At 44.5% G+C, this 26,642-nt stretch overlaps 1 non-coding gene across 1 annotated transcript; it reads left to right on the top strand.

Moving 5' to 3' along the window:
- The first annotated feature begins 16,647 nt into the window (after positions 1-16,647).
- Positions 16,648-16,719, top strand: trnad-guc (transfer RNA aspartic acid (anticodon GUC)). Its single transcript has one exon. It is a non-coding gene; the product is annotated as a tRNA-Asp (tRNA).
- The last annotated feature ends 9,923 nt before the right edge of the window (positions 16,720-26,642 follow it).

Below are 26,642 nucleotides of genomic sequence, written 5' to 3'. Positions count from 1 at the left end.
AGAACACACATTGCACCTGTTTCAGCTAAACAAAGTAAGTGACAGCCATTCACTGGTTCATTCCTCAGGGCAATGCCTTGACCAATCAGAGTCAAGATGCCTGGTTTAAATTTCAAACATAGCTCGGCAGTTAACTGTCAATCACCATAAACTGGTGCATTCTCCATGGCAAAGCCTCTACCAATCAGAGTTCACTTGCCAACCAATCAGCACTCTCTTCTCATACAGTTTAAATGTGTTGCTTTCCTCTACATCGATATTCTTGTGGATTGTCCTGATGGGTGCAAGACAAAAAGATTCAACAACATGTCTCTATTTTCAGCAATACCTTTTGAAATATCATGTACACAAGATCCACCACATTACCCTCATCAACCCTCTCCATTACTTCTTTGAAGAACTTGACAAACATCCACCTGAAAAGGCAGATGGGGCTTCAGTTTAACACTACATCAGAAAGATAATGCAACACTCCTTCAGCACTGCACTGAAGTGTCAGTCTAGATTATGTGCTTAAGTCTTGGAGTAGGTTGTGATCCCACAATCATTTGGATCAGACGCAAGCATGCTACCACTGAGCCAATGGGAATTTGTCATGTTATTGAATAATGCCCTGCAATTGAGATCCTTGGAGGGGGAAATGGTGCACAACTGAGACATCCAGATGAAAAACCCATGCATGGCACAATGTCCTACACCATGTTAAGGCTAACAGTTCATGCAGTTGTACAAAGTTTATGTACAGATCAGTTCTGCTACCCTGTATATGCATTTGTTTTCCCTTAACCAGGTAGCATAGTGGTTATGTTACTGGACCAGAGTCTAGAAGCCTGAGTTCAAATCCCACCACAGCAGCTGGAGAATTTTAAATTGAGTTAATTAAATAAATTTGGAATAAAAAGCTAGTAGAGTAGTAGTGGCCAGGAAACTACCAGCGTGTTGTAAAAACCTATTTAGTTCACCAATGTCCTTTGAGGAAGGAAATCTGCTGTTCTTACAAATTTCGGCTTACATTTGGCTCTAGACACACAATGTGGTTGACTCTTAACTGTCCTCTGAAATGGCCTAATAAGCCATTCAATTGTATCATACTGCTATGAGAAAGTCTAATAAGAATAAAATAGGACTGAAGCACAGCCCCTGCCCCAATATTAACAAAGGAACATCCTGCCCTGTCGACCCTGCAAAGTCCTCCCCTCTAACATCTGGGGACCTGAGTCAAAATTGGGAGAGCTTTCCTACAGAAGAGTCAAGCAACAGCCTGGCATAATCATAGTCACAGAATCATACCTTACAGCCAATGTCCCAGACTCCTTCATCACCATCCCTGAGTATCTCTGTCTCACTGGCAGGACAGACCCACCAGAGCTGGAGGCACAGTGATACATAGGCCGGAGGGAGTTCCCCCATGAGAGTACTCAACATTGACTACAGACACCATGAAGTCTTATGGCATCTGGTCAAATTTGGTCAGGGAAACCTCCTACTGATTTTCACCTACTGACCTCCATCAGCTGATGAATCAATACTCCTCCATAATGAACACCACTTCAAAGAAGCACTGAGTGTAGTAAGGGCGCAGAATGTACTTTGGGTGGGAAGACTTCAATGTTCAGACCAAGATAACTTGTTAACACCATTACTGACTGAGCTGGCCAAGTCCAAGGAATATAGGAACTGGTGTAAGTCATTTAGCCCCTCAAGCCCTTTTCGCCATTCAGTGAGATCATGGCTGATCTGCAAGCTAACTCCACATACCCGCCATTGTCACATATCCCTTAATACCTTAATTAAGGAGGTAATAGCAGGATATTTAGAAAATCATAATACAGTCAGGTAGGGCTACATGTTTTTGTGCCTGGAAATCGTGTTTAACTAATTTATTAGTGTTCTTTGAGGAAGTAACAAGCAAGGAAGATAAAGGGGAACCTGTAGATGTGGTGTACTTAGATTTCCGAAAAGCATTTGATACATATCAAAGGTTACTACACAAAATAAGAGCTCATAGTTTAGTGGGTCACATATTAGCCTGGATAGAGGATTGATTAGCTAATAGGAAGCAGAGTGTAGGGACAAATGGGTAATTTTTAGGTTGGCAAACCGTTACTAGTGTAATGCCACAGGGATCAGTGCTGGGGCTTCAATTATTTACAATCTATATCAATGACTTTGATGAAGGGCCAGAATTTGCTGAGGACACAAAAATAGGAAGGAAAGTAAGCTGTCAATAGGACATAAAGAGTCTGCAAAGGGATTTAGATAGGTTAAGTGGGGGGCAAAAATTTGGCAAATGGAGTATAATGTGGGAAAATGTGAACTTGTCCACTTTGACAGAAAGCGTAGAAAAGCAATACATTATTTGAATGGAGAGAAACTGCAGAACTCTGTGGTACAGAGGGATTTAGGTGTCCTGGTACATGAATCACAAAAAGTTAGTCTGCATGTACAGCAAGTGATTAGGAAGGCAAATGGAATGTTTGCGTTTATTGCAGGCGGAATCGAATATAAAAAGTAGGGAAGTGCTGCAACAGTTGTGCAGGGCCTTAGTTAGACCGCATCTGGCATACTGTGTACAGTTTTGGTCTCCTACTTAAGAAAGGATATAATTACATTAGAAGCTGTTCAGTGAAGGTTCACTCGACTGATTCCTGGGATGAAGGGATTATTTTATGAGGAAAGGTGAGCAGATTGGGTTTATACCCACTGGAGTTTAGAAGAATAAGAGGTGATCTTATTGAAACATATAAGATGCTGAGGAGGTATGACAGGGTGGACGTTTTCCCTTGTGGGGGAGTCCAGGACTAGGGGAACCAGTTTAACAATTAGGGGTCTCCCATTTAAGACGGAGATGAGGGGAAATTTTTTCTCTCAGAGAGTCATTAATCTGTGGAATTCTTTTCCCTAGAGAGCAGTGGATGCTGGGTCATTGAATATATTCAAGACTGTGTTAGATAAATTTTTGATCAACAAGGGAGTCAAGGGTTATGGGGTGCAGACAGGAAAGTGGATTTGAGGCCACAATCAGATCAGCCATGATCTTATCAAATGATGGAGCAGGCTCGAGGGGCCGAATGACCAGCTCCTGCTCCTAATTCTTGTGTTTTTGTGTTGCTTTGGTTAACTAAAATCTATCAATCACAGTTTTAACATTTACAATTGATCTAGCATTAATTGCTGTGTGCGAAAGAGAGTTCCAAATTTCCACTACCCTTTGCGTGTAGAAGTGTTTCGTAATTTCAAGTAATTAAAGGTCTGCCTTTCATTTTTAGATCATGCAACCTCGTCCTAGACTCATAGCCAGCAAAATAGTTTCTCTCTATCTAACATAGCTATTCCCTTTAATATCTTGAACACTTTGATCAAATTACTTCTTACTCTTTTAAATTCCAGGGAATAACCCTGGACTAATCCTTCCTTGTAATTTAACCTTTGGAGTCCAGGCATCATTCTTGTAAACCTATGCTGCATTCCCTCCAAGGCCAAGATGTGGTGCCTGGAACCATTCCCAGTATTCCAGGTGTTGTCTAACCAGGGCTTTTTAGGTCCAAAGTGGATGACCTCACATTTTCCTACATTGAAATCAATTTGCCAGTTTTGCCCATTCACTTAATCTATCAATATCTCTTTGTAATGTCACGCTTCCATCTACACTGCTTATAACACCGCCTACATTTGTGTCATTGACAAATTTGGATATGTGACTTTCTATCCCATCATCTAAGTTATTATAAATACAGTGAATAGTTGAGGTCCCAAGACAGATCCTTCTGGGACAGCTGGTGAAGGACATAGCTGCCAGACTGGGCTTGTGGCAGTGGTGAGATAACCAACACGAAGGAAAAACCTACCTGTTGCAGATGCATCTATCCATGACAGTATTGGAAGGTGTAACCACTGCTCAGTCCATGCGGAGACAAAGTCCTGTCAGAAGTGTGATGGAATTCTCCCACTTACCTGGTTAAATGCAGCTCCAACAACACTCAAGAAGATCGACACCATCCAGAACAAAGCAGCCCACTTGATTGGCACTCCATGCACCACCTTAAACGATCACTCCTTCCAGCTCTGTTGGTGTACCTACAACACATAGACTACAGTGGTACAAGAAGGTGGCTTATCATCTCCTTGTCATGGACAATTAGGGATGGACAATAAATGCTGGCCTTATCAGTGGTGCCCAGATCCTATGAACATTTAAAAAAACAAGATTCTTTTGGTTGGCTAATGGCTTAAGGTTTCAGGCCATAACTTGACACTGACAGAGAGATTGGGATTTTGCAAGGGAGCATATGTGCCAAAACAGTGGTTTCACATAATTATAAACTGGATTTAAGTGTTATGAATAATGTGGTCAGATCATAAACAAATCAAGTTCTGATATTTAAAGTGGATTGAATCAAATTGGCTGAAGACTGGCATCTATGATGGCTGGGACCTCAGGAGGAGGCCAAGATAAATCATTCACTCAGCAGTTCTGGCTGAAGATGGTTGCAAATGCTTCAGCCTTGTCTTTTGCACTGACAACCTGGTATTCCCCATCATTGAAGATGGGAATGTTCATGGAGTCACTTCCTCCCACTAGTTGTTTAATTGTCCACCACCATTCACGATTGGATATGGCAAGACCACAGAGATTTGATCTAACTGGTTGGTTGTGGGATCGCTGTCCATCATATGCTGCATCCATTGTTTAGCATGCATGTGGTCTTGTGTTTTAGCTTCGCCAAATTGACACCTCACTTTTTGGAATGCCTGATGCTGCTTCTGGCATGCTCTCCTACATTCCTTGTTGAGCCAGGGCTTGTTCCCTGCCTTGATGGTAATGGTAGAGTGAGGGATATGCTGGGCTATGAGGTTACAGATTGTGTTAGAATACAACTCTGCTACTGCTAATGGTCCACATCACCTCTTGAATGCCCAGTTTTGATCTGTTGGATCAAATTGAATCTATCTCATTTAGCATGGTGGCAGTCCGAGACTACATGATAGATGGTGTCCTCAGTGTGCTGACTTCATCTCCACAAGGTTTGTGCGGTGGTCACTCCTACTAATACTGTGATGCACAGATGCATCTATGGCAGACAGACTGGTGAGGACAAGGTCAAGTAGGTTTCTCTCTTGTGTTGGCTCTTTCACCACCTGCCAAAGACCAGTCTGGCAGTTATGTCCTTCAGGACCACTGTTGGTGATGGACATTGAGGTCCACCACCCTGAATACATTTTGTGTCCTTACTGCCCTGAATGCTTCTACAAGTGGTTTTCTACATGGAGGAGTACTGATTCAACAGCTGAAGGGAGGGTGGTAGGTGGTAATAAGTAGGAAGTTTCCTTGCCCATGTTTGACCTGATGTTATGAGACTTCATGAGGTCTTGAGTCAATATTGAAGACTCCCAGGGCCATTGCTCCCTACTATATACCACTGTGCTGCCACCTCTGGTGGGCCTATCTTGCCGATGGCATAGGATATACCCAGTGATGATGATGGAGGAGTTTGGGACATTGGCTATAAGGTATGATTCAGGTTGTTGCTTGACTGGTCTGTGGGACAGCTCTCCCAGTTTTGGCACGACTCCCAAGATGTTAGTGAGGAGGACATTGCAGGGTCGACTGGGCTGGGCAGTGTCTAGGTCGATGTCAAATGCTCCATCTGATTTTATTCTTACTGTTATGTGTAGCGTTGTTGGTGATGTTAATTGAGGGAGGAGTGCTAGTTGGGACACTGGATGAACTTTTTGCTCTTCTTCAAAAAGTGGCATGTGCACTCTGAGAGTTGAATTTTGTGTGGTCAGAAGGAGTGGGAGCGGAGGTGTGGGGAGCCAAAAAATCAGAATGGACACACTCGCCCAGAAACCTGATATTGTAATGTCGCTTCTGGATTTTGTCAGCAGTGGGAAAGCTTGGAGGTGGCATTGCTGCCCCGATGTGGCGGGACTGCCATTTAAATTGTTGAACAGCTAGTTATAATACATTTGGATGGAGGTGACTGCGATTTTATGGGGAGTTTTAAATTTTGTCAACGACGAATCGGGATCACATGCCTTCTGGCCCCTGGCCATTTAAAGGTGGCGGTGCCGATGCGAGGCCTCAGTGACGCAGTGGGAAGACAGCCATGGGGGGCAGTGGATAAGGGCAGTGGAGGTGAGTGGAGGCAATTATTGGCCTACAGTGCTGGGCTATCTGCCCGGTCGGGGCATATTTCGGGTGCAAGGGTCCAGTAGGCATAGTAATGGGCTCTCTGCCCAGTCAGCTGTATATCAGATGCTGGGCTGTCTGTAAGGGTGGGCATTGAGGAGCATTGGCGCGTATTCTGAGGAGAGTAGCAAAGTGAAAGGTGCCAAGGCAAGTTCCTCTTTGCAATGACAGCATTCTTGAGGGCTACTGATCAGCTAATCAGTCTCATACACCCCATTTTTGTGGACTGCTGTGCCACGCAGCAGTGGCTGAGAGCAAGGGAAGGCCAGGATGTAGCTGCGCCTGCCCATCTAACACCAATAGAAGAGTGGCAGAAGCCAGCCACACCAAGAAGGTGTGCCAGAGAGTTTACTGGACTCACCTTAGCTACCTGCAACTATCTCAGCAGCAGTGTTAGCGAAGACTGTGGCTCTCCAGGGACGCTGTCACCAACTTATGCGCCTTGATGCAGGATAAGCTGCAACCCATGAGACAGCAGAGCTAGCACCGTTACATCTTTCAAGCGCATCCTCCACCAGCACTGATACACTCACATCATTGAGTTCTTGTGCATGCTAGATAGGGTGGCACTGGATGAACAGCACGTCATGAGGGAGTAGGAGGTGGTGAGAGAGACAGAGGCAGCTGTGGCAATCCAGCTGTGGGCAGTCCCCCTTGGAGGATGGCCAGACACAGACTTGCTCAACTGGACGCAGATTCAGAAATCACAAGAAAGGAAGCTCTACTTACGACATGTCAGAGTTCCCTGAGGCAGTGCGGGATCAAGGGCTGTGAATGTATGAGTCCATTCATCTCAAGTGCATCACCATGGTTCAGGGCTTTGAACGCGTGAGCTCCTCCATTGAGAATGTAAGCAACCTCATAGAGGGCCATACGCTGCAGTACTCTGATTGGATGCAAGAACGGCACATTGACATGCACAGAATGCATGCAACAGTCTGTAACAGAGCTGATGGCACAAAGATGTTTGGAGTGGATGCCAGTTGCACCCCAACTGATGGTCCCCTCTAGCCATCCGGAGCGCCGGCCAAGGGCTGAGGCAGTCACCAAGGAGAATGAGGGTGCCACCCCTCATGGGGCACCATCGTCATCATCAGCCTCATTGTCCCTTCTGACTAAGGGACCATCTATGCAGCAGGGCCAGTGGGGGTATCTGTAGAGGCTGCCCCTGCATTGATGCCAGTGCAGCAGCCTCTGCAGATGTCCCCACTGGCACTTCCATGATGAGGACAACTGCCACGTGTATCTTAGCTACAGCAGAGACAAGTGAGCAGCTGCCTCCACCTCATCTGAGGTTATAAAGGGAGTAACGCTAAGTGGCTATCTGAGGTTTGCCTCAGTTGTAAATGTGCACTTTTAAAATTTTCAACACATTGTAAATATTGACACATGATGCCAGATATATCAGCTTCCATTCTTTAATGGAGAGACTGGAAAGGAGGGAAGAGGTGGTGAAGGGAAGCAAAGGTCTTTGAAGTGGGAAACTGAGAACTCTGGACGGATCTGTGTTATTCATTGCGGTCAGAGTGGATCTATTCAAGGCTGCGTCTTCAATGCAAGTACTCTCACCAGCAGCTCAAAGTGAGTTTCAGACCATGCTGTCCTCCTGGGTTAGCCTGGTTCAGCTGAAACGTGCCTGAATCAGATGATCCCTAATGTTGACGGCATCCTGATGAGACCCTCAAGTCCTGCACCATGCCCAGTCACCAACCTGTGAAGCCAGGGTACCTCTGTGTTCTGCATCTTCCTCCACCTCCTCTTCCACATCCTGCTCCTCTTCTTCCTCTGATGACTTGTGTCCATCCAGCACTTCGTCCTCTTCAAGGTTCCCACCTCTCAAAAGGACCAGGTTATGGAGAGTACAGTGGACCACCACCATGTGTGGGACCCTTGCAGGAGTGTACTGCAGGGTGCCACCCAACTGGTCCAGGAACCGGAACTGCATCTGCAGCAGCCCGATGACCTGATTCATGGTGGTTCTTGTGAGCAGATGACTTTTGTTGTAGTACCTCTGTGCCTCTTTCTCAGGTTCTCATAGAGGGATAAGTAGCCATTTCTTCAGGGGATAACTGTTATCTCTTATCCCCTAGAATCCATCCATTTAATTTGGGGGTGGAATGGAGAGCCTGGATTGCTGGATGAAGGAGCCATGGCAGCTGTCAGGAAAGTGAGCGCATACATGCAGGAAGCTCTTGTTGTGGTCACAGACCAGCTGAACCTTTGGGGGAGTGGAAGTCCTTCCTGTTGATGAATCTCACAGACTGGTCACCCAGTGCCTTAATTCCCCCTACACCTGGGGGAATTCGGCAATGGAGGAGAAATCCACTGCCCTTTGTGTCTGTGAAGCACCATCTGTCTGGAATTAAATGTACTGTCCAGCTCTTGCAAATAGGGCATCAGTGACCTGCGAGATGTAATGCTTTGAATCATCTGATCTTGTCACAGTTGCATCCAGCTGTACACTATTGTTATTTTGCCAATACAAATACAAAGAAATAGAACATAGCTTAGCACAGTCCATTAGGTCACAGTCAGCTGAAACACATTTAATATTATCTGAACAAAGTTTTAGTGCCAAAAAAGCAGATGAATTCTATCTTTAAACACTCTTCTCTGTTTCTGCTCAGGCTTCATTACACAATCACTGATGAGCAGAGTGTTTGGCGTGTGTAATTTGTACCGATACATTGAGCAATTTTTCCCGGCACCAGGGCAGCGGAATTGGAGGCGAGGGGTGGGGGGTGGGGGTGGACAGGCTCCCCGATACCCACTACCAGGGAATGTTTCACAGTGGTGTGCAGGAAACCAAATCATCTACCCGCTGAACGGAGGCGGACAGCCAATTACCACAGTTAAGGCCCCAGTTAGGGGCAATTTAGATTGTCAGCTGGCATTTTGCTGGAGGCAGAGCGGCCGCCCCACAATGTGAGGAGGCCGACAGCTGATGGAGGTGGCCTCCCTGCTGCAGTCCAGAAAGCCATCAGAGCCAGAGGCTCCATCCTCCAAAGAAGCTGCCGTGGGCAGGAAAGGCAGCTCCTGCTGCCCCAGCATGCCATCCGGAGGGGTTTCTCCTCTGATTCAAGGTCCCTGCCTGCTTGGCCCCTTGGAATTTTTATCTTACCTCTGCAAGGGCGCCTCCATGTTGGGGTGCAGTCTCGTTCTCTAATCTACCTCAGCAACGTCCATCTCGCCAGGTGGGGCTGCCAAGGCTTCAGAACTGCTGGCCCTGTCATTGGGTCAGCCGCATCGGGAGCCTGCCTGCTGTCCTTAATTGTATAGTGAGCTTGGAGGCGGCCAACTGGGAGACTGACTCCAGGAATATCTCTGTGCCGGTCCCGCTGCTGGCAAGTGCAGGCTCAGGACCCTATTTATTCCCAACGTTAGGGTCCTGAAGCCCGTGGGAGAATTCAGCCCATTGGATCTAGAGGTTACTGGGCATCCCAGTACAATTTCTCCAGCTCTGACAAACTATCAAGGCCCAATTTGTGAGACATTGCTGTTGACAGTTGGAATGTTATGAAGTCACTTAGTATTAACAAAAGGTGCCCTGATGTGATCTACCTTATGGATTGAATCTTAACTCCCAAAAACAGATGGGTTGGGGTTGTGTCAGAGGTTACAATGTAAAAAATCTGCAACAGGATCCAATCTACCTTGAACCCACCCATTTCCAGTTTTAATAGAGGTGGGACAAAGGGAGAGTGACCAGTCCACTCAAGGGAAGTGGGTTAGTCATTTAAGTATTACAGTGAGGCTGCGTGCCTTCATTTTACCAGTTACTCTATTTTTAACCACAGGCAAATGGGTTTCCTGAGCCTTGGGAAACACGGTAGATGAAAGAAGGCGAGTGCCTTTACAACACTACTTGTGGGCCAGGAGGAGTAGGAGTGTCTCCTTTAGGCCCAACAAGCTATTCAGTAAACACCTTCACCCACGAACTCTCTGCTATCTCCCCAATCACCATCGGATGCCCTCCAACCACCACCTGCTCCCTTGACTATCATCGGATGCCGACTGACCACCTTTGGACCACTGTCCTGCAATCGTAATCCCCCCAGACCAACATCTGGACATACCCCGCGATCACCCCACCACCCTGTCCCGAGCCACACTCCACCCCCACCACCAATTCTCACTCCCCCAGTACATCTACCTGCTCCCATATGCTTTGGCTTTGTAAAACAGACAACTTGCCCGATCGGCCTCCAGTCTGTCAATTAGCCTGCTTGTGGACAGGAACTCCCACAGAAAAAAAATTGAAAGGAGTTACATTGTGCAGGACATTTGAGAAACCTAACCTCACAACACCCCCATGCACAGATCTCACCTCCAGGCTAAAATCCAGACCAGTGGTTCAGTTTTAATGCTGAAAATTTAGAAATGTCTTTGAGTCTAGCCCAGAATCTCAGAAAACTAGTGCCAGGAGTGTCAAATTTAAATTTACTGGAATTGCACTTTCTTTACCACATTGATGTCATACTGAGTATGCTCCAAGCAGTACAGAATGCACAGAATACAGAATGTAGGATTAAGCCAGGTTGAGGATGGAACAAGAAACATGATGAATAAATGAATCGCCAAAGGCATTAAACTTCATCACAGCCTTTTGTGATTTTGAGTATAACAAATGTTGTATCTATCACCAGCAACAAATTTGATAGCAAAAATATTTGATACAAATGGATGTGTAAAAATACACAGGTAGAGCAGGAGTGATAAAGATCTACTGGGGTAGAAATTAGTCCCCATTCTGGGAAGAAAATGGGGAATGAGGAATACTTTCACAGTTGTTACATTCAGGTGAGGAGAGGTCAAAAGGCCCTTGTCCCCTGTCTTGTTTGATCGCAACAGGGTTTATTTCTTTTAAATAGTGGATGTGCTTACCAATTCAGTGAGTATTTAACCCTTTTATGTGCTATGATCATAAAAGAACCAATTGGACAGGTTTTCTTGAGTTTAAACAAGAAAGAGGTTAGTTTATTGTACTTAAAATCAAAACCTGATGGAAGTAAAATAATAAACTTGCTCCAGCTTTTACACACACACACACACACACACACACACACACACACACACACACACACACACACACACACACACACACACACACACACACACACACACACACACACACACACACACACACACACACACACACACACACACACACACACACACACGGTGAAGAAGGATAGATTGATTGGATAAGAGTCCAGGACAAATAAAAGAATATACAGTCTGTGAAGTCTGGTAATTCAGTTGCCTTCTGGATGAACTCGTGTTACTGAGGTTTCTGGCTGGTAGAAGTGACCACCTGGTTCAGAGTTTTCTTGGAGACAGTGATGTAGATGGTTTTCTGCCTGGGGTCTGTGTCTGCAGCACTGATAGACTTGGATATTTTGCAGCCGCAGGCAGGGTTTGAACTTACAGCATTGTCTGAAGAGAGAGACAAACCCCCACTTGGGTTCTGCACTGGTCAAAAGCAGGGGTTTGTCTGCTGTAGTGAAAAGAAACTGCAAGTTTTCACACAGATGGAGAGACTGTCACATGATTGTCCAGTGTATTCTTTCTTTTGAATCTTAATTAGTTCAAGTCTAAGAATTCCAATCTCTCTCTTGGGTCCCATTGTTTCAGCCTTTACCCTTTAAGGTTCATCTCCACCAATGTTCGTGTTCCAAGATGGCTTTGAATATCTTGTTAATGGAGGTAAGGCAGGTAGCTCATTCAAATGCGCAAGCCATTGTTCTGGTGGGAGATTAACCAGACATTCGTCTCCGCCCCAATAGCTTGGTAGGTGAGGTATTTCAATGAAAATTGTGGTGGCCATTTTAGCTGCTTCTTTTTAAAGTTTAATTCAATTCTTTGTCTCCTGCTTTCTTTTTAAAGTTTAATTCAGGTTTTCAACTGATAGATTAAAAATCATCATTTGGCACAGCATGTCTTCATGACACACTGTAACATCTAGCATCTGATATGCACAAGCATCATGAGTGTTGTCATATTGGTAAAATCATGCGGGCAGGCCATTCTGGAGATCTCATCCTGTCATCAGGACTAGTATCTCCGGGTCCTGGTGGAATATATTGTTTTTCCTGAAGATTCCCAGAAAAACTACAACAGAAATTCTCAAGAACAGCTTAGAATATTGGTTCCATTGTCTTCAACTGAGAGAAAATAGTAAAGAAAATCAAAATCTGTGTGTCGACTATTTTATCCTCTGTTCATATTCATATTATTTATACAATAATGGCTTCAACATCTCAAGGACCACTTTGTGCCAGAATGGATGGTCAGCCAGTGCTGCCCAAAGGTCAAAATAAACCCCACTATTTCTTACTTCAACTCTTTGGAGTAAATTATTGCCTTCACCATCTGGGCCGTAATCCAGTGGAGGGAGGCACCTGCCCATTGTAGAACCTACCCAATTTTCATGCTGTTAAAATCAATGGGATGAAAATCAGATGGGCTTTGTAATGGGCTTTGACTATGACAGGTTTCTGCCCAGAGGGTGACAAAACCCCCTATTCTTTCACAGAGCTTCAGATCTGCAATGCTTCTTATTTTCTCAATTCCCCCTTTCTCCTACAGCTTCCAGGCTTTCGAAACCCAAGCATAATGCCATCTAATCATCACATCCTAATTTAATTTGTCTTCTTGTTTTTTTTCTGTTTTGGTGGTGTTCTATACTATGAGCCTTAGCCCTTCACAGGGTGACTCAATAAAAAAAAATCTTTCACCATAATAATAATAGAAGTGCAAAATATTATAATAGTTAATATATCCACATAATATGTATCCTATATCCACATACAGACATTGAGGGCAGGATTAGTTCTGTTTATGATTAAACCTAGTTACTTCAGCCCAAAATATTGTCATGAAATTGACAAACTGCCTTTCTGGCATACTTATCCATACTTTCATGTTAAACAGCCATTGCTTTGAATTTATGCGTAAATGTATGGTGAGTGTAACTGATAGGGGTTGAGCAGAAAATAGTTTTGTTCTTTTCACCATCTGCAATTAATTTCTTTTCTCAAATTAATCTTGGCAGTGGCATCAATTTGTAAAAATTTCTCACATTTCCCTATCCCATAGCATTGCTTTGAATACTCAAAATGGACTCAAGGAGTATAGCACACATGTCAGTAGCTCTACAGAACTTGGATAAGGCCAAGTCAATATTCTATTAAAAAAAGATTGTAGGTGATGTTGGTTGTTTGTGTCAAAAGGAGACTGAGATATATTTGGTTTCAGGCATTTAGCCCCTCAGTTTGATAATCACATTCAAACTATGTAGGATAAAGGATTGGGGAAGTTAAGAAGATGGAAAAAAATTGGAAATGGGGGAATTTTTAGAACTGAATCAGCACATCCCTTTTCTATAGGTTTCCAAACAACAACAACTTGCATTTATATAGTGCATTTAACACAGTAAAAACAGCCTGAGGCCCTTCATAGGAGCATTATCAGCCACATAAGAACAGGTGACCAAACATTTGATCAAAGAGATCGATTTTAAGGAATGACTTAAAGGAGGAGATCTATGTGAAGAGGCGGAGAGATTTAGAGAGGGAATTTCAGAGCTAAGGGCCTCGGCAGTTGAAGGGACAGTCGCCAATGGTGGAGTGATGAAAATCGAGGATGCATAAAAGGCCAGAATTCATAGAATCATTGAATCAAAGAATGGTTACAGCACAGAAGAAGGTCCTTCGGCCAGTCAAGTCTGTGCTGGCTCTCTGCAAGAACAATCTAGCTAGTTCCACTCCTCCTACCCTTTCCCCGTAGCCTTGCAATTTTTTTCCCTTCAGGTGCTTATCCAATTTCCTTTGGAAAGCCACGATTGAATTTTCCTCCACCAACCTTTCATGCAGTGCATTCCAGATTGTAACCATACGCTGTGTAACAAAGTTTTTCCTCATGTCACCTTTGGTTCTTTTGACAACCCCCTTAAATCTGTGTCCTCTGGTTCTTGCCCCTTCCACCAAAGGGAACAGTTTCTCTCTATCTACTCTGTCTAGACCCCTCATGATTTTGAACCCCTCTATCAAATCTCCTTTCAAACTTCTCTTGGGAGAACAGGTTGAGAAAGTGGTTAATAAGGCATACGGGATCCTGAGATTTATAAATAGAGGCCTAGACTACAAAAACATGGTTCAGGGATGAGGGACTTCAATTACATGGATAGACTGGAGAAGCTGGAGTTGTTCTTAAAGTGTGGTGGCCAGAATTGGACACTATACTCCAGTTGAGACCAAACCAGTGTTTTATAAAGGTTCCTTATAGCTTCCTTGCTTTTGTAGTCTAGGCCTCTATTTATAAAGCTCAAGATCCCGTATGCCTTATAACCACTTTCTCAACCTGCCCTGCCACCTTCAACATATACCCCCAATCTCTCTGTTCCTGCACCCTCTTTAGAATTACACCCTTAAATTTATATTGCTTCTCCTTGTTCTTCCTACCAAAATGCATCAGAGTCCAAGGAGTACAAAGATCTCAGAGTATTGTAGGGCTGAAGGAAGATCAAAGAAGCAAAACTAACTTTGCTTACCTTTTCTGGTAATTTATATTTCTGTTACTTCAAAACACTGTTGCCCAGCTTCACACTCTCTACATCATGATGAGAAACAAATGTAGAAGAGTTGGGGTTCTCAAAGAAGGTTTCTCCACAATTTCTCTATGAGGGTAATATCATGCAACTTCTGCTACAATTTTATTGCATATGATGGATTACATGTTGCTATTGGCAATTCCGGTATTGTACAAAGCTTATAAACAGCAGATAATCATAGCCAAGATTTTCTTGTGTAATTCTGCTCACTGTAAAATCTTCCTTTCATTGTTGCTTCCAGTTCCTGTCTGATGCTATTACTGTGCCTACTCTGGGTGATTGACCATTGCTGCATGTTATGAATGGAAATTCCTTGTATGTGATAGTTTGGATAGATTATGAATCCACACTTAGACCGTGCAGCAGTAATAACACAAGGAGCGAATTGGCTAAGACTGACACCCTGAACTCCTTTGGCTACTTTGATTACACTTCCTCCGACCCCCTTCCACTAAGGACTTGATTCCATTCTCCTAGTTTCTTCATCTCTGTTGTATCTGTTCTGAAGATACTACCTTCCATACCAGTTCTTCTGCTATGTCTTCCATTTTCCTCATTTGAGGATTCCTCCCACCGTGGTCAACAGGTGTAGTGGTGACATAGTGGTATTGTCACTGGACTAGTATCCCAGAGACCCAGGGTACTGCTCTAGGGACATGGGTTCAAATCCCACCATAGCAGAAGGTGGGAATTGAATTCAATTAATGAATCTGGAATTAAAACCTAGTCTAATGATGGCCATGAAACTGTTGTTGATTGTTGTAAAAACCCATAGGGTTCACTAATGTCCATCAGGGAAGGATATCTGCTGTCCTTACCTGGTCTGGTCTACATGTGATTCCAGACCCACAGCACTGTGGTTGACTCTTAAATGCCCTCTGAAATGGCCTAGCAAACCATTCAGTTGTATCTCACTGCTACGAAGTCAATAAAGAACGAAACTGGACAGATCACCCGGCATCGACCTAGGCACCGGAAACGACAACAAACCCAGCTGCACCAACCCTGAAAAGTCCTCCCTACGAGCATCTGGGGGGCTTGTGCCAAAGTTGGGAGAGCTGTCCCACAGACTAGTTAAGCAACAACCTGACATAGTCATACTAACAGAATCATACCTGACAGACAATGTCCCAGATAATGCCATCACCATCCCTGGGTATGTCCTGCCCCAGCAGGGAGTCCTCCCGCCTGGATGTCCTCAACATCGACTCCGGACCCCATGACGTCTCATGGCGTCAGGTCAAACATGGGCAAGGAAACTCCTGCTGATTACCACCTACTGCCCTCCCTCAGCTGCTGAATCAGTACTCCTCCATGTTGAACACATCTTGGAGGAAGCACTGAGGTGGTATAGGCACAGAATGTACTCTGGGTGGGGGACTTCAAGGTCCATTACCAAGAGTGGCTCGGTAGCACCACGAGTGACTGAGCTGGCCGAGTCCTAAAGGACATAGCTGCTAGACTGTGTCAGTGGCAGGTGGTGAGGGAACCAGCAAGAGGGAAAAACATACTTGACCTCGTCCTCGCCAATCTGCCTGCCGCAGATGCATCTGTCCATGACAGTATTGGTAAGAGTGACCACCGCACAGTAAAGGCCTGCTCAGGTCTGCAAGAAAAACCCAACCCGAGCCCGACAGAACCACATCCGACCTGAGCCCAACCCGGCCCGAGTCCTTCCATTTTTTCCCGCACTCAACCCGACCCAACCTGACCATCAGTTGACTTACCTTCCGTTTTTCACTTTCTTGCTGATCTGCACAAGCTTAAAATAACTGTAACAAAACCACCTTTCTAGTCCAAAAATTCAATTAACAGTGGAGCCACTTACCTCTGATCGAGTGCTTCCTCGTTAGTATAGTGGTGAGTATCCCCGCCTGTCACGCGGGAGACTGGGGTTCAATTCCCCGACGGGGAGGCAAGAGTGTTGGGCGGCACAGTGGCGCAGTGGTTAGCACTGCAGCCTCACAGCTCCAGCGACCCGGGTTCAATTCTGGGTACTGCCTGTGTGGAGTTTGCAAGTTCTCCCTGTGTCTGCATGGGTTTCCTCCGAGTGCTCTGGTTTCCTCCCACATGCCAAAGACTTGCTGGTTGATAGGTAAATTGTCCATTAGCAATTGCCCCCAGTATAGGTAGGTGGTAGGGAAATATAGGGACAGGTGGGGATGTGGTAGGAATATGGAATTAGTGTAGGATTAGTATAAATGGGTGGGACCATTAGAGGATGAGACTGGGGAATTAATAACAGGGAAATGGCAGATAATTTAAACCAATATTTTGCATCAGTCTTCTCGGTGGAGGACACTATAAACATCCCAACAATAATAGATGAGTAAGGTGTAAGTGGGAGGGAGGAACCTGTAACGATCTCTATCACGAGGGAAAAGGTGCTGGACAAACTGATGGGACTAAAGGCAGACAAGTCGCCAGGACCTGATGGCCTGCATCCAAGGGTTTTAAAAGAAGTGGCTGCAGAGATAGTGGAGGCATTGGTGATAATATACCAAAACTCACTGGATTCCGGTAGGGTATCAGCAGATTGGAAAACCGCTAATGTGATGCCCCTATTCAAGAAAGGAGGGAGACAGAAAGCAGGAAACTATAGACCAGTTAGCTTAACATCAGTCATTGAGAAAATACCAGAGTCCATTATTAAGGAAGAAATAGCAGGACATTTAGAAAAACATAATGCAATCAAACAGAGCCAACATGGTTTTATGAAAGGGAAATTATGTTTGACAAATTTGTTAGAGTTCTTTGAGGATATAACAAACAGAGTGGATAAAGGAGAACCAGTAGATGTAGTGTATTTGGATTTTCAGAAGGGGGCATAATTTTAAGGTGATTGGAGGAAGGTTTCGGGGAGATGTCAGAGGTAGGTTCTTTACACAGGGAGTGGTGGGTGCGTGGAATGCGCTGCCAGCGGTGGTAGTAGAAGCAGATACATTAGGGGCATTTAAGCGACTCTTGGATAGGTACATGGATGATAGTAGAATGAAGGGTAGGTAGTTAGTTTGATCTTAGAGTAGGTTAAAGGTTCGGCACAACATCGTGGGCCGAAGGGCCTGTACTGTGCTGTACTGTTCTATGTTCTATCTATATGGTGCCACATAAAAGGTTATCGCACAAAATAGGAGCTCAGGGTATTGGGGGTAATGTGTTGGCGTGGACTGAGGATTGGCTAACACACAGAGTTGGGATCAATGGGTCTTTTTCAGGTTGGAAAGCCGTAACTAGTGGGGTGCCAGAAGGATCGGTCCTAGGGCCTCAAGTATTTATTATCTATATTCATGACTTGGAGGAAGGGAGAGAGTATTGTGTATCCAAATTTGCTGACGATACAAAAATAGGTGGGAAGGCATGTTGTGATGAGGATACAAAGAATCTGCAACAGGATATAGATAGGTTAAGTGAGTCGGCAAAAACTTGGCAGATGGTGTTCAATGTGGGAAGGTGTGAGGTGATCCACTTTGGTAGGAAGAATAAAAAGGCAGATTATTATTTAGATGTAGAAAGACTACAAAATACTGCAGTACAGAGGGATCTGGGTGTTCTTGTACATGAAACACAAAAACTTAGCATGCAGGTGCAGCAAGTAATTAGGAAGGCAAATGGAATTTTGGCCTTTATTGCTAGGGGGTTAGATTTTAAAATAGGGAAGTCTTGTTACAACTGTACAGGGCGTTGGTGAGGCCACACCTGGAGTACTGCATACAGTTTTGGTCCCTGTATTTAAGGAAGGATATACTAGCATTGGAGGCAGTTCAGAAAAGGTTCACTAGGCTGTTTCCTGGGATGAAGGGGTTGTCTTATCAAGAACAGCTAAACAGGTTAGGCCTTTATTCATTGGAGTTTAGAAGAATGAGAGGTGATCTTATTGAAACATATAAGATTCTGAGGGGGCTTGACAGGGTAGAAGTTGAGAATATGTTTCCACTTGTGGGGGAATCTCGAACTAGGGGACATAATTACAGAATAAGGGGTCACACATTTAAAACTGAGATGTGAAAGAATTTCTTCTCTCAGAGGGTGGTGAATCTCTGGAATTCACTACCTCAGAGAGTTGTGGAGGCTAGGTCACTAAATGTATTTAAGGAGGAGGTAGATAGATGTTATGAAATCTCGGGGAGTCGAGGGTTATGCGACGCAGGCCCGAAAGAGGAGTTGAGGCCTGGGATCAGCCATGATCTTATTGAATGGTGGGGCAGGCTTGAGGGGCTGAATGGCCTACTCCTGCTCCTATTTCTTATGTTCTTATGTTCTTATAGGAGGGCATTCAGAAGCAGCACCTGGCATACCTCAAAATGAGGTGTCAACCTGATAAAGCTACAAGCCAGGGCTACTTGCATGCCAAATCCCAAAAGCAGCATGCGATAGACAGAGCTAAGTGATCCTATAACCAACAGATCAGATCTAAGCTCTGTAGTCCTGCCACATCCAGGCGTGAATGATGGTAGACAATTAAACAACTAACTGGAGGAGGTGGCTCCACAAATATCCCCATCCTCAATGATGGGGGAGCCCAGCACATCAGTGCAAAAGATAAGGCTGAAGCATTTGCAACAATCTTCAGTCAGGTGCCAAGTTGATGATCCATCTCGGCCTCTTCCTGACGTCCCCAGCAACACAGATGCCAGCCTTCAGCTAATTTGATCCACTCTGAGTGATATCAAGAAAGACTGAAGGCACTGGATACTGCAAAGGCTATGGGCCCTGGCAACATTACGGCAATAGTACTGAAGACCTGTGCTCCAGAACTTGCTGCACCCAAAGTCAAGCTGATCCAGTACAGCTACAACACTGGTATCCTACCCGGCAGTATGGAAAATTGCCTAGGTATGTCCTGTACACAAAAAACAGGACAAGTCCAACCCGACTAATTTACCACCTCATCGGTCTACTCTCAATCATCAGTAAAGTGATGGAAGGTGTCGTCGACAGTGCTGGTGAGATGAGAGTGAGGTGAGGTGAGAGTCACTGCTCTTGACATCAAGGCAGCATTTGACCGAGTATGGCATCAAGAAGCCTGAGCAAAACTTAGGTCAATGGGAATCAGGGGGAAAACCTTCCACTGCTTGGAGTCATACCTAGCGCTAAGGAAGATGGTTGTGGTTGTTGGAGGTCAATCATCTCAGCTCCAGGACATCATTGCAGGAGTTCCCCAGGGTAGTGTCCTAAGCCCAACCATCTTCAGCTGCTTCATCAATGACCTTCCTTCAATCATAAGGTTAGAAGTGGGGATGTTCGCTGATGATTGCACAATGTTCAGCACCATTCGTGACTCCTAAGATACTGAAGCAGTCCATGTAAAAATGCAACAAGACCTGGACAATATCCAGGCTTGGGCTATTAATTGAAAAGTAACATTCGCGCCACACAAGAGAGGATCTAACCATCTCCCCTTTACATTCAACGGCATTACCATCGCTGAATCCCCCACTATCAACATCCTAGGGGTTACCATTGACCAGAAACTGAACTGGAGTAGTGATATAAATACCATGCCTACAAGAGCAGTTCAGAGGCTAGGAATCCTGCAGCAAGTAACTCACCTCCTGACTCCCCAAACCCTGTCCACCATCTACAAGGCACAAGTCAGGAGTGCGATGGAATACTCTCCACTTGCCTGGATGGGTGCAGCTTCAACAACACTCAAGAAGATTGACACCATCCAGGACAAAGCAGCCTGCTTGATTGGCACCCAATCCATGAACAGTCATTCCCTCCACCACCGATGCACAGTGGCAGCAGTGTGTACCATCTACAAGATGCACTGCAGCAACACACCAAGGCTCCTTAGACAGCACCTTCCAAATCCATCACCTCTACCATCTAGAAGGACAAGGGCAGCAAATGGTCGGTAACACCACCACCTGCAAGTTCACCTCCAAGCTACACACCATCTGTCTTGGAACTATAACACCATTCCTTCACTGTCGCTGGGTCAAAATCCTGGAACTCCCTTCTTATCAGCACTGTGGGGGTACCTACCCAACATGGACTGCAGCAGTTCAGAAGGCAGCTCACTACCACCTTTTCAAGGGCAATTAGGGATGGGTAATAAATGCTGGCTTATCCAGTGACGCCCACATCCCATGAATGAATAAAAAAAAACAGGGCCCTTGACCATACCCATCCCATTTCCTGCTCTGACCCCTTCCCTTCCCTTGCAGAACCATGATAGGGTTCTATTTGTGCTCACCTTTAATTTCACCAGCCTCCACATTCAACGGATCATCCTCCGCCATTTCTACCACCTTTAGCATGATGCCACCACCAAACAATCTTCCCCACCCTCCCCTCCCCTTTCATCATTTCAGAGGGACCGTTCCCTTGTGCAATACTCTGGCCCATGCTTCAGTCACCCCCAACAACCCTCCCCTTCCCACGGCAAATTCCTGTGCAAGTGCAGGAGATGCAATCTGCCATTTTACCTCTTCCCTTCCCACTGTCCAGACCCTAGCATGCCTTCCAGGTGAAACAGATTTATTTGTACTACTTTCTGTTTAGTATACAGTATTTGCTGCACATGATGCACCCTCCTCTACACTGGAGAAGCCAAACGCAGTTTGGGAGACCACTTTGACCACATTCAGTCCACAAGTATAACCCTGAGCTTCTGGTTGCCTGTCATTTTAATTCTTGATCTGACTCCCATCCTGATCTCTCTGTCCTCGGCCTCCTACACTGTTCTGTTGAAGCTCAATGGAAGCTTGAGCACAGCAACTCATTTGTTGATTATGGCACTTTATAGTCATCGGATTCAACACTGAGTTCAACAATTTCAGATCATAACCACTCCTTAAATTTTTTCAACAGCAGATGCTGGTAATGATTCTGTTATTGCTATTTTTAGCTCCTATAGACCCGTCTTTTGTTTCTTTACTTGTCCCATTACTACTCACTTTAGCCTTGCACCATAATTCCTTCAATCATTAAATCTCTTCTGCCTTCCACCCCATAAAGGACCTTGCCTTTTGTTCTTTCCTCTCCGCCCACGTTTCCCTGCCTCCATACTTGCTTAAAACCTGTTACATCTCTAACATTTTCCTGTTCTAATGAAAGGTTGGCTCTGTTTTTCTCTCCACAGTTGTTGCTAGACCTGCTGATTATTTCCAGCATTTTCCATTTTTATTCCAGATTTCCAACATCTGCAGCATTTTGCTTTTGTATCCCTGAACTGAGGCATGTGAGGAGGGGAGATGGATAAGAATGCCAGTGTGAACCTGGAGGAGGGGTGAAATCAGAATGGATTTATGAACTGCATAGGGGGGAAACAAATAACCAATTTTAAAACAAATTGATATTCAATAGACCAATGCAACAATCAGAATTAGGATCAAACAATACCAAAATCTATTCACAATAGACAGGAATTTCTCTGCAAGAAATTAAGGAAAATCTCTATAGTATTTAACCACAGTTTTTCAGTGGTCCTGCTTATCACTAGTCAGTGATGGATTACTGCAATCTGGCAAAACTCAGAGAATTCTCATCTGTTCCTCTTGGATTCAGTATATTCCAGAACCATACAGACCTAGACTTGGAAGAATATGGCCCACTGCTTGCCAGAACCCATCCCTACCACATCACAGAGATACTTCTGAGTTGTCAATGCTGTACATGATTATTGAAGTGTTTATGTTTATGCCAGAAATTAAAGAGCTATTGCAGCTGCCCCTCAATGTTCTGTATCAGTCCAAAACACAATTTGTATGAAATTCTAGCCTTCATACACTTGCATAGGCAACTCTTTTCTAATCGTATTGTTGCCTGGGACCCAGTTGTTTTTATGCAGCAGTTTAAATGTCAGGCCCTGACTTTGCAAGGTCCAATAAAATTAATAAAATTAGGCATGAAAAGTAGTGCCCTACTTGAAGCCTGTCCAATTTTCCAGTTGACACTTTTTGGTACCTTTTGGCTGCACATGGGTCCCATCTGGACACCTCATATTAATATTTAATGAAGAAAATAAGGTTCCAATATGAAAACATGACTTCAAATGAGGTTTGTTGTAAAAACTAGACATGGGCGAGATCTGAGACCAAGACATCTTAATGCTAGAAGATAGGTTTTTGATATAGGTACATTTTTGAGAATTTAATTACCTATTATTGTAATTTGCACTATGGTTTCCTCTCCACAATGATAGTCTGACAGCTATGGCTATTTTTAATTTCAAATATTTTTAAAGTGCTGAGGTGACGCCTCATGATGTAAAGGAATGTTAAAACCATAGGCTGTTACCAGCGGTCACTCACCCCCGCACCCTCCTGACCGCACCCTCCTGACCGCACCCTGAGGACATCCCTCATCTCCAGATTTTCTCAGGGTCCTTGATCGGCATCCCAGCTGGGTGATTTCTCTCTACCCCACCACCACCCCCCCCCAACCTTCAGTGATTGGCAAATTGCCTCTGCAGCTCACCAGTACTACCTGAGGCTGGCAGATCAATTTGCCATGGTCCTGCCAAGGGCATCATTAGGCGCATGTAACACGCTTTGCACAGGGATTGCTCCCTGAACCAACTACAAACCAATTTCTAGACTATTAGTTACTCCTGAGTACGGTTTGTTATTTTAAGTTGTGTTTATGTTGTGGAACCACTTCGACTGCAAGCATTTTGCAGTATGTTACAGCTGGTAATGCTGAAGATTTACCTCACTTGCATTGTAAGATGTGAACAACAGTGAAACGCAAGTGCCTTTGCAAGATTATACAGGTGTAGATGTTACAATTTCACATGTGACCAGAATAAAATGGCAGCGTGTGATAGATGAGTCCATGGTCTGGCATTCTCAGTCTGGAAACAGTACTTGTGGAGAGTCCACCTCAGCGAATGATGAACGCACAACCCATAATTTTATACCTATTCATTTTAGTGGATAGAAAATCATGGGTTATGTGCCAGTGATGTCACAAGATGGGCTTCTGGTGAGCATCACTCTACGTTGATGCCCTTGTAATGTCCAGCAGTTATTTATGTATTCCAGCAGCGGCACTTTACCTCCAGGCACAGGGAGAAATGACCTCCTGAAAGGGCTCTCATTAACTGCCAGAGGCACTAGGGCTGCCATATTTATATTACGGTGCTGTAAGCCACAGTCAGGAGTTTCTCTGTCAATTTACAAATCCAATATAGTGTACTATATATGCCGTATCAGACTGTATCTATTTTATCTCCTCCATTTTTAAGGCCGCTGATTTTTTCTTTTCCCCACACCACATACAATCCTCCCACTGACTGATCACCTATTCTTAGGCCATTAATGGTAGTCATGATATGATCACCAAGAGATGAGCATGAGCTGCCAAGGGAGGGGGACCTTGTCTCCTAGTCTCCTCTCTGCCTGTGGAGCAGTAACCTGCTTAGTTCTTAGCTGTGACGACGTGGCCATGACAAGCAATCATTGCAGCGTTGAAATATTCATGTTTAAATGCTCACTGGGAAATGCTTTCATCTGTTATTTTAGCAGATGCATTAACCCATTCTGTCTAAGAGAGTAATTCCTCTGTTGCAGACGAGGAAATTTCCGATCAATGCATTAAGCCTTCGGATGCTAATATCAAAGAGTTGGGTTAATTTTAATTTTCAGTATTGATGTTAAAGGGGTAATATCGGAATGGCTGAACTTTCGATTGCTAAGAGTAATCAAGTGGAATGTATCCATTAGCGCTCGTCCAAAGGATAATTGAGCACGGCGTATCATTGTGCCTGATCCAATATTCCTCACTTTATACACCCAATGAAGTTGAATGTTCCAGCGAGAATAATTTAAAGTCATTTACAGGAAATGGAGAACACAAATCTCAGTGTGCATGTTCAAAGACTGACATGTGAAAATTATATTTATCTTTTGTTCAAATGATGCCATCTACTGTACATTTGACCTAAAATGTACATGCTCCATGTGTGGTATACATACTGGACACATACCAATGTTAAATGTTATGTTTTCCATCCAAACAGCAGATAATTCAGACCATACTCCAAACGTAAAAAGAACAAACTGCAATTTTGAAAATCTGAAACTAAAACTGAGAAGGCTAGATGTACATAGTTGCCAGTCAGCACCTGTAAAGTTAACATTCCTGGTATAGCCCTTCACATTACAGCTGTACTGTGGACAAGCTGCAACTGACTGAAAGATTGGGCTGGATTTTCTTTCAGCAACAAAGGTTCTGGTGGCAAGTTGGAAGCGGGGTGGAGGTGATAATAGGGGGTCTCAGCCCTTGATTAGATCCCCGGCCAAATTCAATGGCGGGCAGGCAATTAACCGGCCAATCAGAGGGCCAGCAGCTCAGCAGTCCCAGCAGTGCCACCGGGAGCAGTTGCCACGGCTGGTACTGCAGGCAACCCAGAGCAGCAACCATGGAGGAGATCCCAGAAGACAGGTGAGTGGGGTTGGGTTTCCCGGGGCCACTCAGGCAGACCCTGACAAGGGAAATGAGGGTCATTACTAAGGGTGGGTGGGCGGTCTTTCAATGGGGAGTGCCTTGCAGCTGGGGGAGGGGGGGCACCATGAGCCACAGAGTAGCTAAGTAGGAGGCCTCCCCCCCCCCCCCCCCCCAAGTTTGCTAAGACACCGCCAGGTTTCACCTGGATGAGTCTCCATGTGGTGGCTGGCCCCTCCGACATTGGCTAAATGCCAGAGGAGGCAGGAGGCAGCCCTTAAGGGGCCACTTAAGTGGCTGAATTGGCCTCCCAGTGGACTTCCCATCTGCCACGGTGCCCTCCGCAGACAAAATGGCGTGGAGGCACAATAATGTCGGGCATGCTGCCTGATGCCACCCCATGCCATTCTGTTTGCCCCCCCCCCCCCCACCTCCCAGGCTGTCGCCACAGGCCCCTAAAATTTTGCCCACCATGTCTGTTAATTGATCACAATATCTTGCCTCAGTTGGGAATTGTTTAGTATCTGAATTTTAGTTAGGGCTGGGGTTTGAAGCTTTGATCCTGAGTTTAGACTTCAGTTTGTTGTCACTAGTTCCTGGCCTGGCCAAGTTTATTCAGGTTGGATAATCCTTAGGAGCTAAACACTTCAGTTTGATGCTGCGAGGTTGCAGAATTTTCATCTGATTGGTAGGTGAAGTGATACAAATTGCTGATACTGATGTTAGTGACTAAACACTCAACAATTTTGCATGATATTTATTTTGCTTGCTATTAATTTATTAGTCCATCTTTTAAATCATTTAACTCTTCCGCTAAAATAGCAAAAGAATTCCACATGAATGTGTTAAGCACAGGTAAATAATATTGTTAACAGTAATTTCTAGGCTATAATTACATTTTGTCAGATGAATTGAACTGCAAGAATATTTGTGACCATATTTCACTAATTAATCGTAAATGATGCAAGCAGTGACACCACGGATGTATATATAAAGAGTCTGGTACTAATATATGGAAAAACAAATACAATTTACTGTGAAATGTCTTTGAAAGGTGCTGAATCTAGAAACTCAAGGCCGTAAGTAGTTGATAAACAAAGGCTGAAAGTAACAGCTGTCTTGTGGGCTGCTACTCAGGGCTGTCCGGCATCCCAAATTAAACAAAGGCAGTATCAGTTTCAACAATGCATTTAGACTTATGCAAATGTATTGCGCCACAAACTGGATGCTTAGCTCTTAAATTATCTTTGCAGCCTTCAATATAAATAATAGTAGCAAAAACAATTTTTGTGTGTTTTAATTGCCAATATTGCACTGAAATACACGCTTACTAAATCTATACCCTGTAAAAGCATAAATATATGTACTTACTACTTAAAGTTTACCTAATTTGCATATTTATTTATTTTTATTTATTTATTTAGAGATACAGCACTGAAACAGGCC

This window comes from Heterodontus francisci, chromosome 10 (assembly GCF_036365525.1).
Source record: "Heterodontus francisci isolate sHetFra1 chromosome 10, sHetFra1.hap1, whole genome shotgun sequence".
NCBI classification, from domain to species: domain Eukaryota; kingdom Metazoa; phylum Chordata; class Chondrichthyes; order Heterodontiformes; family Heterodontidae; genus Heterodontus; species Heterodontus francisci.
The sequence above is the reverse complement of the archived record's forward strand: the minus strand, read 5'-3'. Positions and strand labels throughout refer to the sequence as shown.